Below are 14,793 nucleotides of genomic sequence, written 5' to 3'. Positions count from 1 at the left end.
GCTTATTTCAATTCGCATGGTGTTTTATGGGAGTGCACCAGAATCACCTCCAACCAAAGCAAAAAGGTGTTTTGGGTTCCATCCACTAAAAAAGAAAGAAGATAAAGCTCTAATTGGTTTTGTTGCAAATTGGTGTTTTTGGGGTTAGAATGCACATTCGCTCAAAAATCTCAGAATGAAATGTTTCTTAACAGCCGTAATCAAGCATAGGTGTTTTGGTTCCATCTCAATAGAAAGTGGACCAAAAAGTTTGGATTGTTCTTTCCATGTTCTTTCCACCCAAAAATAGCAAAGCGAAGTGTAATAATCCTAAACCTCCCCAAACAGGATGTTTTGCGTTCCAGCTACATAGAAAGAAGAATTTTGGATTTCGCTTATTTCAAATCGTGTTCCGTGGTTTAATGCTCATTAACCCAGAAATCGCAAAGTATGTGTAATGAGTCCCAAATAACACAAAACCGTCTTTGCGCTTCCATATGCGTATAAAGAAGACGAATTAGCTTTGATAGGGCTTATTTGAATTCGCATGGTGTTTTATGGGAGTGCACCAGAATCACCTCCAACCAAAGCAAAAAGGTGTTTTGGGTTCCTTCCACTAAAAAAGAAAGAAGATAAAGTTCTGATTGGTTTTGTTGCAAATTGGTGTTTTTGGGGTTAGAATGCACATTCGCTCAAAAATCTCAGAATGAAATGTTTCTTAACAGCCGTAATCAAGCATAGGTGTTTTGGTTCCATCTCAATAGAAAGCGGACCAAAAAGTTTGGATTGTTCTTTCCATGTTCTTTCCACCCAAAAATAGCAAAGCGAAGTGTAATGATCCTAAACCTCCCCGAACAGGATGTTTTGCGTTCCAGCTCCAAAAAAGAAGAATTTTGGATTTCGCTTATTTCAAATCGTGTTCAGTGGTGTTAATGCTCATTAACCCAGAAATCGCAAAGTATGTGTAATGAGTCCCAAATAACACAAAACCGTCTTTGCGCTTCCATATGCGTAGAAAGAAGACGAATTAGCTTTGATAGGGCTTATTTCAATTCGCATGGTGTTTTATGGGTGTGCACCAGAATCACCTCCAACAAAAGCAAAAAGGTGTTTTGGGTTCCATCCGCTAAAAAAGAAAGAAGATAAAGCTCTGATAGGTTTTGTTGCAAATTGGTGTTTTGGGGGTTAGAATGCACATTCGCTCAAAAATCTCAGAGTGAAATTTTTCTTAACAGCCCTAATCAAGCATAGGTGATTATGGTTCCATCTCAATAGAAAGCGGACGAAAAAGTTTGGATTTTCTTTCCATGTTCTTTCCACCCACAAATAGCAAAGCGAATTGTAATGAGCCTAAACCTCCCCAAACAGGATGTTTTGCCTTCCAGCTACATAGAAAGAAGAATTTTGGATTTCGCTTATTTCACATCGTGTTCCGTGGTGTTAATGCTCATTAACCCAGAAATCTCAAAGTATGTGTAATGAGTCCCAAATAACACAAAACCGTCTTTTCGCTTCCATATGCGTAGAAAGAAGACGTATAAGCTTTGATAGGGCTTATTTCAATTCGCATGGTGTTTTATGGGTGTGCACCAGAATCACCTCCAACCAAAGCAAAAAGGTGTTTTGGGTTCCATCCACTAAAAAAGAAAGAAGATAAAGCTCTGATTGGTTTTGTTGCAAATTGGTGTTTTTGGGGTTAGAATGCACATTCGCTCAAAAATCTCAGAGTGAAATTTTTCTTAACAGCCCTAATCAAGCATAGGTGTTTTGGTTCCATCTCAATAGAAAGTGGACCAAAAAGTTTGGATTGTTCTTTCCATGTTCTTTCCACCCAAAAATAGCAAAGCGAAGTGTAATGATCCTAAACCTCCCCAAACAGGATGTTTTGCGTTCCAGCTACATAGAAAGAAGAATTTTGGATTTCGCTTATTTCAAATCGTGTTCCGTGGTTTAATGCTCATTAACCCAGAAATCGCAAAGTATGTGTAATGAGTCCCAAATAACACAAAACCGTCTTTGCGCTTCCATATGCGTAGAAAGAAGACGAATAAGTTTTGATAGGGCTTATTTCAATTCGCATGGTTTTATGGGTGTGCACCAGAATCACCTCCAACCAAAGCAAAAAGGTGTTTTGGGTTCCTTCCACTAAAAAAGAAAGAAGATAAAGTTCTGATTGGTTTTGTTGCAAATTGGTGTTTTTGGGGTTAGAATGCACATTCGCTCAAAAATCTCAGAATGAAATGTTTCTTAGCCGTAATCAAGCATAGGTGTTTTGGTTCCATCTCAATAGAAAGTGGACCAAAAAGTTTGGATTGTTCTTTCCACCCAAAAATAGCAAAGCGAAGTGTAATGATCCTAAACCTCCCCAAACAGGATGTTTTGCGTTCCAGCTACATAGAAAGAAGAATTTTGGATTTCGCTTATTTCAAATCGTGTTCCGTGGTGTTAATGCTCATTAACCCAGAAATCGCAAAGTATGTGTAATGAGTCCCAAATAACACAAAACCGTCTTTGCGCTTCCATATGCGTAGAAAGAAGACGAATAAGCTTTGATAGGGCTTATTTCAATTCGCATGGTGTTTTATGGGTGTGCACCAGAATCACCTCCAACCAAAGCAAAAAGGTGTTTTGGGTTCCTTCCACTAAAAAAGAAAGAAGATAAAGCTCTGATTGGTTTTGTTGCAAATTGGTGTTTTTGGGGTTAGAATGCACATTCGCTCAAAAATCTCAGAATGAAATGTTTCTTAACAGCCCTAATCAAGCATAGGTGTTTTGGTTCCATCTCAATAGAAAGTGGACCAAAAAGTTTGGATTGTTCTTTCCATGTTCTTTCCACCCAAAAATAGCAAAGCGAAGTGTAATGATCCTAAACCTCCCCAAACAGGATGTTTTGCGTTCCAGCTACATAGAAAGAAGAATTTTGGATTTCGCTTATTTCAAATCGTGTTCCGTGGTGTTAATGCTCATTAACCCAGAAATCGCAAAGTATGTGTAATGAGTCCCAAATAACAACAAAACCGTCTTTGCGCTTCCATATGCGTATAAAGATGACGAATTAGCTTTGATAGGGCTTATTTGAATTCGCATGGTGTTTTATGGGAGTGCACCAGAATCACCTCCAACCAAAGCAAAAAGGTGTTTTGGGTTCCTTCCACTAAAAAAGAAAGAAGATAAAGTTCTGATTGGTTTTGTTGCAAATTGGTGTTTTTGGGGTTAGAATGCACATTCGCTCAAAAATCTCAGAATGAAATGTTTCTTAACAGCCGTAATCAAGCATAGGTGTTTTGGTTCCATCTCAATAGAAAGTGGACCAAAAAGTTTGGATTGTTCTTTCCATGTTCTTTCCACCCAAAAATAGCAAAGCGAAGTGTAATGATCCTAAACCTCCCCAAACAGGATGTTTTGCGTTCCAGCTACATAGAAAGAAGAATTTTGGATTTCGCTTATTTCAAATCGTGTTCCGTGGTGTTAATGCTCATTAACCCAGAAATCGCAAAGTATGTGTAATGAGTCCCAAATAACAACAAAACCGTCTTTGCGCTTCCATATGCGTATAAAGATGACGAATTAGCTTTGATAGGGCTTATTTGAATTCGCATGGTGTTTTATGGGAGTGCACCAGAATCACCTCCAACCAAAGCAAAAAGGTGTTTTGGGTTCCTTCCACTAAAAAAGAAAGAAGATAAAGTTCTGATTGGTTTTGTTGCAAATTGGTGTTTTTGGGGTTAGAATGCACATTCGCTCAAAAATCTCAGAATGAAATGTTTCTTAACAGCCGTAATCAAGCATAGGTGTTTTGGTTCCATCTCAATAGAAAGCGGACCAAAAAGTTTGGATTGTTCTTTCCATGTTCTTTCCACCCAAAAATAGCAAAGCGAAGTGTAATGATCCTAAACCTCCCCGAACAGGATGTTTTGCGTTCCAGCTCCAAAAAAGAAGAATTTTGGATTTCGCTTATTTCAAATCGTGTTCAGTGGTGTTAATGCTCATTAACCCAGAAATCGCAAAGTATGTGTAATGAGTCCCAAATAACACAAAACCGTCTTTGCGCTTCCATATGCGTAGAAAGAAGACGAATTAGCTTTGATAGGGCTTATTTCAATTCGCATGGTGTTTTATGGGAGTGCACCAGAATCACCTCCAACCAAAGCAAAAAGGTGTTTTGGGTTCCTTCCACTAAAAAAGAAAGAAGATAAAGTTCTGATTGGTTTTGTTGCAAATTGGTGTTTTTGGGGTTAGAATGCACATTCGCTCAAAAATCTCAGAATGAAATGTTTCTTAACAGCCGTAATCAAGCATAGGTGTTTTGGTTCCATCTCAATAGAAAGCGGACCAAAAAGTTTGGATTGTTCTTTCCATGTTCTTTCCACCCAAAAATAGCAAAGCGAAGTGTAATGATCCTACACCTCCCCAAACAGGATGTTTTGCGTTCCAGCTACATAGAAAGAAGAATTTTGGATTTCGCTTATTTCAAATCGTGTTCAGTGGTGTTAATGCTCATTAACGCAGAAATCGCAAAGTATGTGTAATGAGTCCCAAATAACACAAAACCGTCTTTGCGCTTCCATATGCGTAGAAAGAAGACGAATTAGCTTTGATAGGGCTTATTTCAATTCGCATGGTGTTTTATGGGAGTGCACCAGAATCACCTCCAACCAAAGCAAAAAGGTGTTTTGGGTTCCATCCACTAAAAAAGAAAGAAGATAAAGCTCTAATTGGTTTTGTTGCAAATTGGTGTTTTTGGGGTTAGAATGCACATTCGCTCAAAAATCTCAGAATGAAATGTTTCTTAACAGCCGTAATCAAGCATAGGTGTTTTGGTTCCATCTCAATAGAAAGTGGACCAAAAAGTTTGGATTGTTCTTTCCATGTTCTTTCCACCCAAAAATAGCAAAGCGAAGTGTAATAATCCTAAACCTCCCCAAACAGGATGTTTTGCGTTCCAGCTACATAGAAAGAAGAATTTTGGATTTCGCTTATTTCAAATCGTGTTCCGTGGTTTAATGCTCATTAACCCAGAAATCGCAAAGTATGTGTAATGAGTCCAAAATAACACAAAACCGTCTTTGCGCTTCCATATGCGTATAAAGAAGACGAATTAGCTTTGATAGGGCTTATTTGAATTCGCATGGTGTTTTATGGGAGTGCACCAGAATCACCTCCAACCAAAGCAAAAAGGTGTTTTGGGTTCCTTCCACTAAAAAAGAAAGAAGATAAAGTTCTGATTGGTTTTGTTGCAAATTGGTGTTTTTGGGGTTAGAATGCACATTCGCTCAAAAATCTCAGAATGAAATGTTTCTTAACAGCCGTAATCAAGCATAGGTGTTTTGGTTCCATCTCAATAGAAAGCGGACCAAAAAGTTTGGATTGTTCTTTCCATGTTCTTTCCACCCAAAAATAGCAAAGCGAAGTGTAATGATCCTAAACCTCCCCGAACAGGATGTTTTGCGTTCCAGCTCCAAAAAAGAAGAATTTTGGATTTCGCTTATTTCAAATCGTGTTCAGTGGTGTTAATGCTCATTAACCCAGAAATCGCAAAGTATGTGTAATGAGTCCCAAATAACACAAAACCGTCTTTGCGCTTCCATATGCGTAGAAAGAAGACGAATTAGCTTTGATAGGGCTTATTTCAATTCGCATGGTGTTTTATGGGTGTGCACCAGAATCACCTCCAACAAAAGCAAAAAGGTGTTTTGGGTTCCATCCGCTAAAAAAGAAAGAAGATAAAGCTCTGATAGGTTTTGTTGCAAATTGGTGTTTTGGGGGTTAGAATGCACATTCGCTCAAAAATCTCAGAGTGAAATTTTTCTTAACAGCCCTAATCAAGCATAGGTGTTTTGGTTCCATCTCAATAGAAAGTGGACCAAAAAGTTTGGATTGTTCTTTCCATGTTCTTTCCACCCAAAAATAGCAAAGCGAAGTGTAATGATCCTAAACCTCCCCAAACAGGATGTTTTGCGTTCCAGCTACATAGAAAGAAGAATTTTGGATTTCGCTTATTTCAAATCGTGTTCCGTGGTTTAATGCTCATTAACCCAGAAATCGCAAAGTATGTGTAATGAGTCCCAAATAACACAAAACCGTCTTTGCGCTTCCATATGCGTAGAAAGAAGACGAATAAGTTTTGATAGGGCTTATTTCAATTCGCATGGTTTTATGGGTGTGCACCAGAATCACCTCCAACCAAAGCAAAAAGGTGTTTTGGGTTCCTTCCACTAAAAAAGAAAGAAGATAAAGTTCTGATTGGTTTTGTTGCAAATTGGTGTTTTTGGGGTTAGAATGCACATTCGCTCAAAAATCTCAGAATGAAATGTTTCTTAGCCGTAATCAAGCATAGGTGTTTTGGTTCCATCTCAATAGAAAGCGGACCAAAAAGTTTGGATTGTTCTTTCCATGTTCTTTCCACCCAAAAATAGCAAAGCGAAGTGTAATGATCCTACACCTCCCCAAACAGGATGTTTTGCGTTCCAGCTACATAGAAAGAAGAATTTTGGATTTCGCTTATTTCAAATCGTGTTCAGTGGTGTTAATGCTCATTAACGCAGAAATCGCAAAGTATGTGTAATGAGTCCCAAATAACACAAAACCGTCTTTGCGCTTCCATATGCGTAGAAAGAAGACGAATTAGCTTTGATAGGGCTTATTTCAATTCGCATGGTGTTTTATGGGAGTGCACCAGAATCACCTCCAACCAAAGCAAAAAGGTGTTTTGGGTTCCATCCACTAAAAAAGAAAGAAGATAAAGCTCTAATTGGTTTTGTTGCAAATTGGTGTTTTTGGGGTTAGAATGCACATTCGCTCAAAAATCTCAGAATGAAATGTTTCTTAACAGCCGTAATCAAGCATAGGTGTTTTGGTTCCATCTCAATAGAAAGTGGACCAAAAAGTTTGGATTGTTCTTTCCATGTTCTTTCCACCCAAAAATAGCAAAGCGAAGTGTAATAATCCTAAACCTCCCCAAACAGGATGTTTTGCGTTCCAGCTACATAGAAAGAAGAATTTTGGATTTCGCTTATTTCAAATCGTGTTCCGTGGTTTAATGCTCATTAACCCAGAAATCGCAAAGTATGTGTAATGAGTCCAAAATAACACAAAACCGTCTTTGCGCTTCCATATGCGTATAAAGAAGACGAATTAGCTTTGATAGGGCTTATTTGAATTCGCATGGTGTTTTATGGGAGTGCACCAGAATCACCTCCAACCAAAGCAAAAAGGTGTTTTGGGTTCCTTCCACTAAAAAAGAAAGAAGATAAAGTTCTGATTGGTTTTGTTGCAAATTGGTGTTTTTGGGGTTAGAATGCACATTCGCTCAAAAATCTCAGAATGAAATGTTTCTTAACAGCCGTAATCAAGCATAGGTGTTTTGGTTCCATCTCAATAGAAAGCGGACCAAAAAGTTTGGATTGTTCTTTCCATGTTCTTTCCACCCAAAAATAGCAAAGCGAAGTGTAATGATCCTAAACCTCCCCAAACAGGATGTTTTGCGTTCCAGCTACATAGAAAGAAGAATTTTGGATTTCGCTTATTTCAAATCGTGTTCCGTGGTTTAATGCTCATTAACCCAGAAATCGCAAAGTATGTGTAATGAGTCCCAAATAACACAAAACCGTCTTTGCGCTTCCATATGCGTAGAAAGAAGACGAATAAGTTTTGATAGGGCTTATTTCAATTCGCATGGTTTTATGGGTGTGCACCAGAATCACCTCCAACCAAAGCAAAAAGGTGTTTTGGGTTCCTTCCACTAAAAAAGAAAGAAGATAAAGTTCTGATTGGTTTTGTTGCAAATTGGTGTTTTTGGGGTTAGAATGCACATTCGCTCAAAAATCTCAGAATGAAATGTTTCTTAGCCGTAATCAAGCATAGGTGTTTTGGTTCCATCTCAATAGAAAGCGGACCAAAAAGTTTGGATTGTTCTTTCCATGTTCTTTCCACCCAAAAATAGCAAAGCGAAGTGTAATGATCCTACACCTCCCCAAACAGGATGTTTTGCGTTCCAGCTACATAGAAAGAAGAATTTTGGATTTCGCTTATTTCAAATCGTGTTCAGTGGTGTTAATGCTCATTAACGCAGAAATCGCAAAGTATGTGTAATGAGTCCCAAATAACACAAAACCGTCTTTGCGCTTCCATATGCGTAGAAAGAAGACGAATTAGCTTTGATAGGGCTTATTTCAATTCGCATGGTGTTTTATGGGAGTGCACCAGAATCACCTCCAACCAAAGCAAAAAGGTGTTTTGGGTTCCATCCACTAAAAAAGAAAGAAGATAAAGCTCTAATTGGTTTTGTTGCAAATTGGTGTTTTTGGGGTTAGAATGCACATTCGCTCAAAAATCTCAGAATGAAATGTTTCTTAACAGCCGTAATCAAGCATAGGTGTTTTGGTTCCATCTCAATAGAAAGTGGACCAAAAAGTTTGGATTGTTCTTTCCATGTTCTTTCCACCCAAAAATAGCAAAGCGAAGTGTAATAATCCTAAACCTCCCCAAACAGGATGTTTTGCGTTCCAGCTACATAGAAAGAAGAATTTTGGATTTCGCTTATTTCAAATCGTGTTCCGTGGTTTAATGCTCATTAACCCAGAAATCGCAAAGTATGTGTAATGAGTCCAAAATAACACAAAACCGTCTTTGCGCTTCCATATGCGTATAAAGAAGACGAATTAGCTTTGATAGGGCTTATTTGAATTCGCATGGTGTTTTATGGGAGTGCACCAGAATCACCTCCAACCAAAGCAAAAAGGTGTTTTGGGTTCCTTCCACTAAAAAAGAAAGAAGATAAAGTTCTGATTGGTTTTGTTGCAAATTGGTGTTTTTGGGGTTAGAATGCACATTCGCTCAAAAATCTCAGAATGAAATGTTTCTTAACAGCCGTAATCAAGCATAGGTGTTTTGGTTCCATCTCAATAGAAAGCGGACCAAAAAGTTTGGATTGTTCTTTCCATGTTCTTTCCACCCAAAAATAGCAAAGCGAAGTGTAATGATCCTAAACCTCCCCGAACAGGATGTTTTGCGTTCCAGCTCCAAAAAAGAAGAATTTTGGATTTCGCTTATTTCAAATCGTGTTCAGTGGTGTTAATGCTCATTAACCCAGAAATCGCAAAGTATGTGTAATGAGTCCCAAATAACACAAAACCGTCTTTGCGCTTCCATATGCGTAGAAAGAAGACGAATTAGCTTTGATAGGGCTTATTTCAATTCGCATGGTGTTTTATGGGTGTGCACCAGAATCACCTCCAACAAAAGCAAAAAGGTGTTTTGGGTTCCATCCGCTAAAAAAGAAAGAAGATAAAGCTCTGATAGGTTTTGTTGCAAATTGGTGTTTTGGGGGTTAGAATGCACATTCGCTCAAAAATCTCAGAGTGAAATTTTTCTTAACAGCCCTAATCAAGCATAGGTGTTTTGGTTCCATCTCAATAGAAAGTGGACCAAAAAGTTTGGATTGTTCTTTCCATGTTCTTTCCACCCAAAAATAGCAAAGCGAAGTGTAATGATCCTAAACCTCCCCAAACAGGATGTTTTGCGTTCCAGCTACATAGAAAGAAGAATTTTGGATTTCGCTTATTTCAAATCGTGTTCCGTGGTTTAATGCTCATTAACCCAGAAATCGCAAAGTATGTGTAATGAGTCCCAAATAACACAAAACCGTCTTTGCGCTTCCATATGCGTAGAAAGAAGACGAATAAGTTTTGATAGGGCTTATTTCAATTCGCATGGTTTTATGGGTGTGCACCAGAATCACCTCCAACCAAAGCAAAAAGGTGTTTTGGGTTCCTTCCACTAAAAAAGAAAGAAGATAAAGTTCTGATTGGTTTTGTTGCAAATTGGTGTTTTTGGGGTTAGAATGCACATTCGCTCAAAAATCTCAGAATGAAATGTTTCTTAGCCGTAATCAAGCATAGGTGTTTTGGTTCCATCTCAATAGAAAGTGGACCAAAAAGTTTGGATTGTTCTTTCCACCCAAAAATAGCAAAGCGAAGTGTAATGATCCTAAACCTCCCCAAACAGGATGTTTTGCGTTCCAGCTACATAGAAAGAAGAATTTTGGATTTCGCTTATTTCAAATCGTGTTCCGTGGTGTTAATGCTCATTAACCCAGAAATCGCAAAGTATGTGTAATGAGTCCCAAATAACACAAAACCGTCTTTGCGCTTCCATATGCGTAGAAAGAAGACGAATAAGCTTTGATAGGGCTTATTTCAATTCGCATGGTGTTTTATGGGTGTGCACCAGAATCACCTCCAACCAAAGCAAAAAGGTGTTTTGGGTTCCTTCCACTAAAAAAGAAAGAAGATAAAGCTCTGATTGGTTTTGTTGCAAATTGGTGTTTTTGGGGTTAGAATGCACATTCGCTCAAAAATCTCAGAATGAAATGTTTCTTAACAGCCCTAATCAAGCATAGGTGTTTTGGTTCCATCTCAATAGAAAGTGGACCAAAAAGTTTGGATTGTTCTTTCCACCCAAAAATAGCAAAGCGAAGTGTAATGATCCTAAACCTCCCCAAACAGGATGTTTTGCGTTCCAGCTACATAGAAAGAAGAATTTTGGATTTCGCTTATTTCAAATCGTGTTCCGTGGTGTTAATGCTCATTAACCCAGAAATCGCAAAGTATGTGTAATGAGTCCCAAATAACACAAAACCGTCTTTGCGCTTCCATATGCGTAGAAAGAAGACGAATAAGCTTTGATAGGGCTTATTTCAATTCGCATGGTGTTTTATGGGTGTGCACCAGAATCACCTCCAACCAAAGCAAAAAGGTGTTTTGGGTTCCTTCCACTAAAAAAGAAAGAAGATAAAGCTCTGATTGGTTTTGTTGCAAATTGGTGTTTTTGGGGTTAGAATGCACATTCGCTCAAAAATCTCAGAATGAAATGTTTCTTAACAGCCCTAATCAAGCATAGGTGTTTTGGTTCCATCTCAATAGAAAGTGGACCAAAAAGTTTGGATTGTTCTTTCCATGTTCTTTCCACCCAAAAATAGCAAAGCGAAGTGTAATGATCCTAAACCTCCCCAAACAGGATGTTTTGCGTTCCAGCTACATAGAAAGAAGAATTTTGGATTTCGCTTATTTCAAATCGTGTTCCGTGGTGTTAATGCTCATTAACCCAGAAATCGCAAAGTATGTGTAATGAGTCCCAAATAACAACAAAACCGTCTTTGCGCTTCCATATGCGTATAAAGATGACGAATTAGCTTTGATAGGGCTTATTTGAATTCGCATGGTGTTTTATGGGAGTGCACCAGAATCACCTCCAACCAAAGCAAAAAGGTGTTTTGGGTTCCTTCCACTAAAAAAGAAAGAAGATAAAGTTCTGATTGGTTTTGTTGCAAATTGGTGTTTTTGGGGTTAGAATGCACATTCGCTCAAAAATCTCAGAATGAAATGTTTCTTAACAGCCGTAATCAAGCATAGGTGTTTTGGTTCCATCTCAATAGAAAGCGGACCAAAAAGTTTGGATTGTTCTTTCCATGTTCTTTCCACCCAAAAATAGCAAAGCGAAGTGTAATGATCCTAAACCTCCCCGAACAGGATGTTTTGCGTTCCAGCTCCAAAAAAGAAGAATTTTGGATTTCGCTTATTTCAAATCGTGTTCAGTGGTGTTAATGCTCATTAACCCAGAAATCGCAAAGTATGTGTAATGAGTCCCAAATAACACAAAACCGTCTTTGCGCTTCCATATGCGTAGAAAGAAGACGAATTAGCTTTGATAGGGCTTATTTCAATTCGCATGGTGTTTTATGGGTGTGCACCAGAATCACCTCCAACCAAAGCAAAAAGGTGTTTTGGGTTCCATCCGCTAAAAAAGAAAGAAGATAAAGCTCTGATAGGTTTTGTTGCAAATTGGTGTTTTGGGGGTTAGAATGCACATTCGCTCAAAAATCTCAGAGTGAAATTTTTCTTAACAGCCCTAATCAAGCATAGGTGATTATGGTTCCATCTCAATAGAAAGCGGACGAAAAAGTTTGGATTTTCTTTCCATGTTCTTTCCACCCACAAATAGCAAAGCGAATTGTAATGAGCCTAAACCTCCCCAAACAGGATGTTTTGCCTTCCAGCTACATAGAAAGAAGAATTTTGGATTTCGCTTATTTCACATCGTGTTCCGTGGTGTTAATGCTCATTAACCCAGAAATCTCAAAGTATGTGTAATGAGTCCCAAATAACACAAAACCGTCTTTTCGCTTCCATATGCGTAGAAAGAAGATGTATAAGCTTTGATAGGGCTTATTTCAATTCGCATGGTGTTTTATGGGTGTGCACCAGAATCACCTCCAACCAAAGCAAAAAGGTGTTTTGGGTTCCTTCCACTAAAAAAGAAAGAAGATAAAGCTCTGATTGGTTTTGTTGCAAATTGGTGTTTTTGGGGTTAGAATGCACATTCGCTCAAAAATCTCAGAATGAAATGTTTCTTAACAGCCCTAATCAAGCATAGGTGTTTTGGTTCCATCTCAATAGAAAGTGGACCAAAAAGTTTGGATTGTTCTTTCCATGTTCTTTCCACCCAAAAATAGCAAAGCGAAGTGTAATGATCCTAAACCTCCCCAAACAGGATGTTTTGCGTTCCAGCTACATAGAAAGAAGAATTTTGGATTTCGCTTATTTCAAATCGTGTTCCGTGGTGTTAATGCTCATTAACCCAGAAATCGCAAAGTATGTGTAATGAGTCCCAAATAACAACAAAACCGTCTTTGCGCTTCCATATGCGTATAAAGATGACGAATTAGCTTTGATAGGGCTTATTTGAATTCGCATGGTGTTTTATGGGAGTGCACCAGAATCACCTCCAACCAAAGCAAAAAGGTGTTTTGGGTTCCTTCCACTAAAAAAGAAAGAAGATAAAGTTCTGATTGGTTTTGTTGCAAATTGGTGTTTTTGGGGTTAGAATGCACATTCGCTCAAAAATCTCAGAATGAAATGTTTCTTAACAGCCGTAATCAAGCATAGGTGTTTTGGTTCCATCTCAATAGAAAGCGGACCAAAAAGTTTGGATTGTTCTTTCCATGTTCTTTCCACCCAAAAATAGCAAAGCGAAGTGTAATGATCCTAAACCTCCCCAAACAGGATGTTTTGCGTTCCAGCTCCAAAAAAGAAGAATTTTGGATTTCGCTTATTTCAAATCGTGTTCAGTGGTGTTAATGCTCATTAACCCAGAAATCGCAAAGTATGTGTAATGAGTCCCAAATAACACAAAACCGTCTTTGCGCTTCCATATGCGTAGAAAGAAGACGAATTAGCTTTGATAGGGCTTATTTCAATTCGCATGGTGTTTTATGGGAGTGCACCAGAATCACCTCCAACCAAAGCAAAAAGGTGTTTTGGGTTCCTTCCACTAAAAAAGAAAGAAGATAAAGTTCTGATTGGTTTTGTTGCAAATTGGTGTTTTTGGGGTTAGAATGCACATTCGCTCAAAAATCTCAGAATGAAATGTTTCTTAACAGCCGTAATCAAGCATAGGTGTTTTGGTTCCATCTCAATAGAAAGCGGACCAAAAAGTTTGGATTGTTCTTTCCATGTTCTTTCCACCCAAAAATAGCAAAGCGAAGTGTAATGATCCTACACCTCCCCAAACAGGATGTTTTGCGTTCCAGCTACATAGAAAGAAGAATTTTGGATTTCGCTTATTTCAAATCGTGTTCAGTGGTGTTAATGCTCATTAACGCAGAAATCGCAAAGTATGTGTAATGAGTCCCAAATAACACAAAACCGTCTTTGCGCTTCCATATGCGTAGAAAGAAGACGAATTAGCTTTGATAGGGCTTATTTCAATTCGCATGGTGTTTTATGGGAGTGCACCAGAATCACCTCCAACCAAAGCAAAAAGGTGTTTTGGGTTCCATCCACTAAAAAAGAAAGAAGATAAAGCTCTAATTGGTTTTGTTGCAAATTGGTGTTTTTGGGGTTAGAATGCACATTCGCTCAAAAATCTCAGAATGAAATGTTTCTTAACAGCCGTAATCAAGCATAGGTGTTTTGGTTCCATCTCAATAGAAAGTGGACCAAAAAGTTTGGATTGTTCTTTCCATGTTCTTTCCACCCAAAAATAGCAAAGCGAAGTGTAATAATCCTAAACCTCCCCAAACAGGATGTTTTGCGTTCCAGCTACATAGAAAGAAGAATTTTGGATTTCGCTTATTTCAAATCGTGTTCCGTGGTTTAATGCTCATTAACCCAGAAATCGCAAAGTATGTGTAATGAGTCCAAAATAACACAAAACCGTCTTTGCGCTTCCATATGCGTATAAAGAAGACGAATTAGCTTTGATAGGGCTTATTTGAATTCGCATGGTGTTTTATGGGAGTGCACCAGAATCACCTCCAACCAAAGCAAAAAGGTGTTTTGGGTTCCTTCCACTAAAAAAGAAAGAAGATAAAGTTCTGATTGGTTTTGTTGCAAATTGGTGTTTTTGGGGTTAGAATGCACATTCGCTCAAAAATCTCAGAATGAAATGTTTCTTAACAGCCGTAATCAAGCATAGGTGTTTTGGTTCCATCTCAATAGAAAGTGGACCAAAAAGTTTGGATTGTTCTTTCCATGTTCTTTCCACCCAAAAATAGCAAAGCGAAGTTTAATGATCCTAAACCTCCCCAAACAGGATGTTTTGCGTTCCAGCTACATAGAAAGAAGAATTTTGGATTTCGCTTATTTCAAATCGTGTTCCGTGGTTTAATGCTCATTAACCCAGAAATCGCAAAGTATGTGTAATGAGTCCCAAATAACACAAAACCGTCTTGGCGCTTCCATATGCGTAGAAAGAAGACGAATAAGTTTTGATAGGGCTTATTTCAATTCGCATGGTTTTATGGGTGTGCACCAG

Source organism: Podarcis gaigeae, assembly GCF_964106915.1.
Source record: "Podarcis gaigeae genome assembly, chromosome: 1".
NCBI lineage: Eukaryota > Metazoa > Chordata > Lepidosauria > Squamata > Lacertidae > Podarcis > Podarcis gaigeae.
This window is presented reverse-complemented; position numbering follows the sequence as displayed.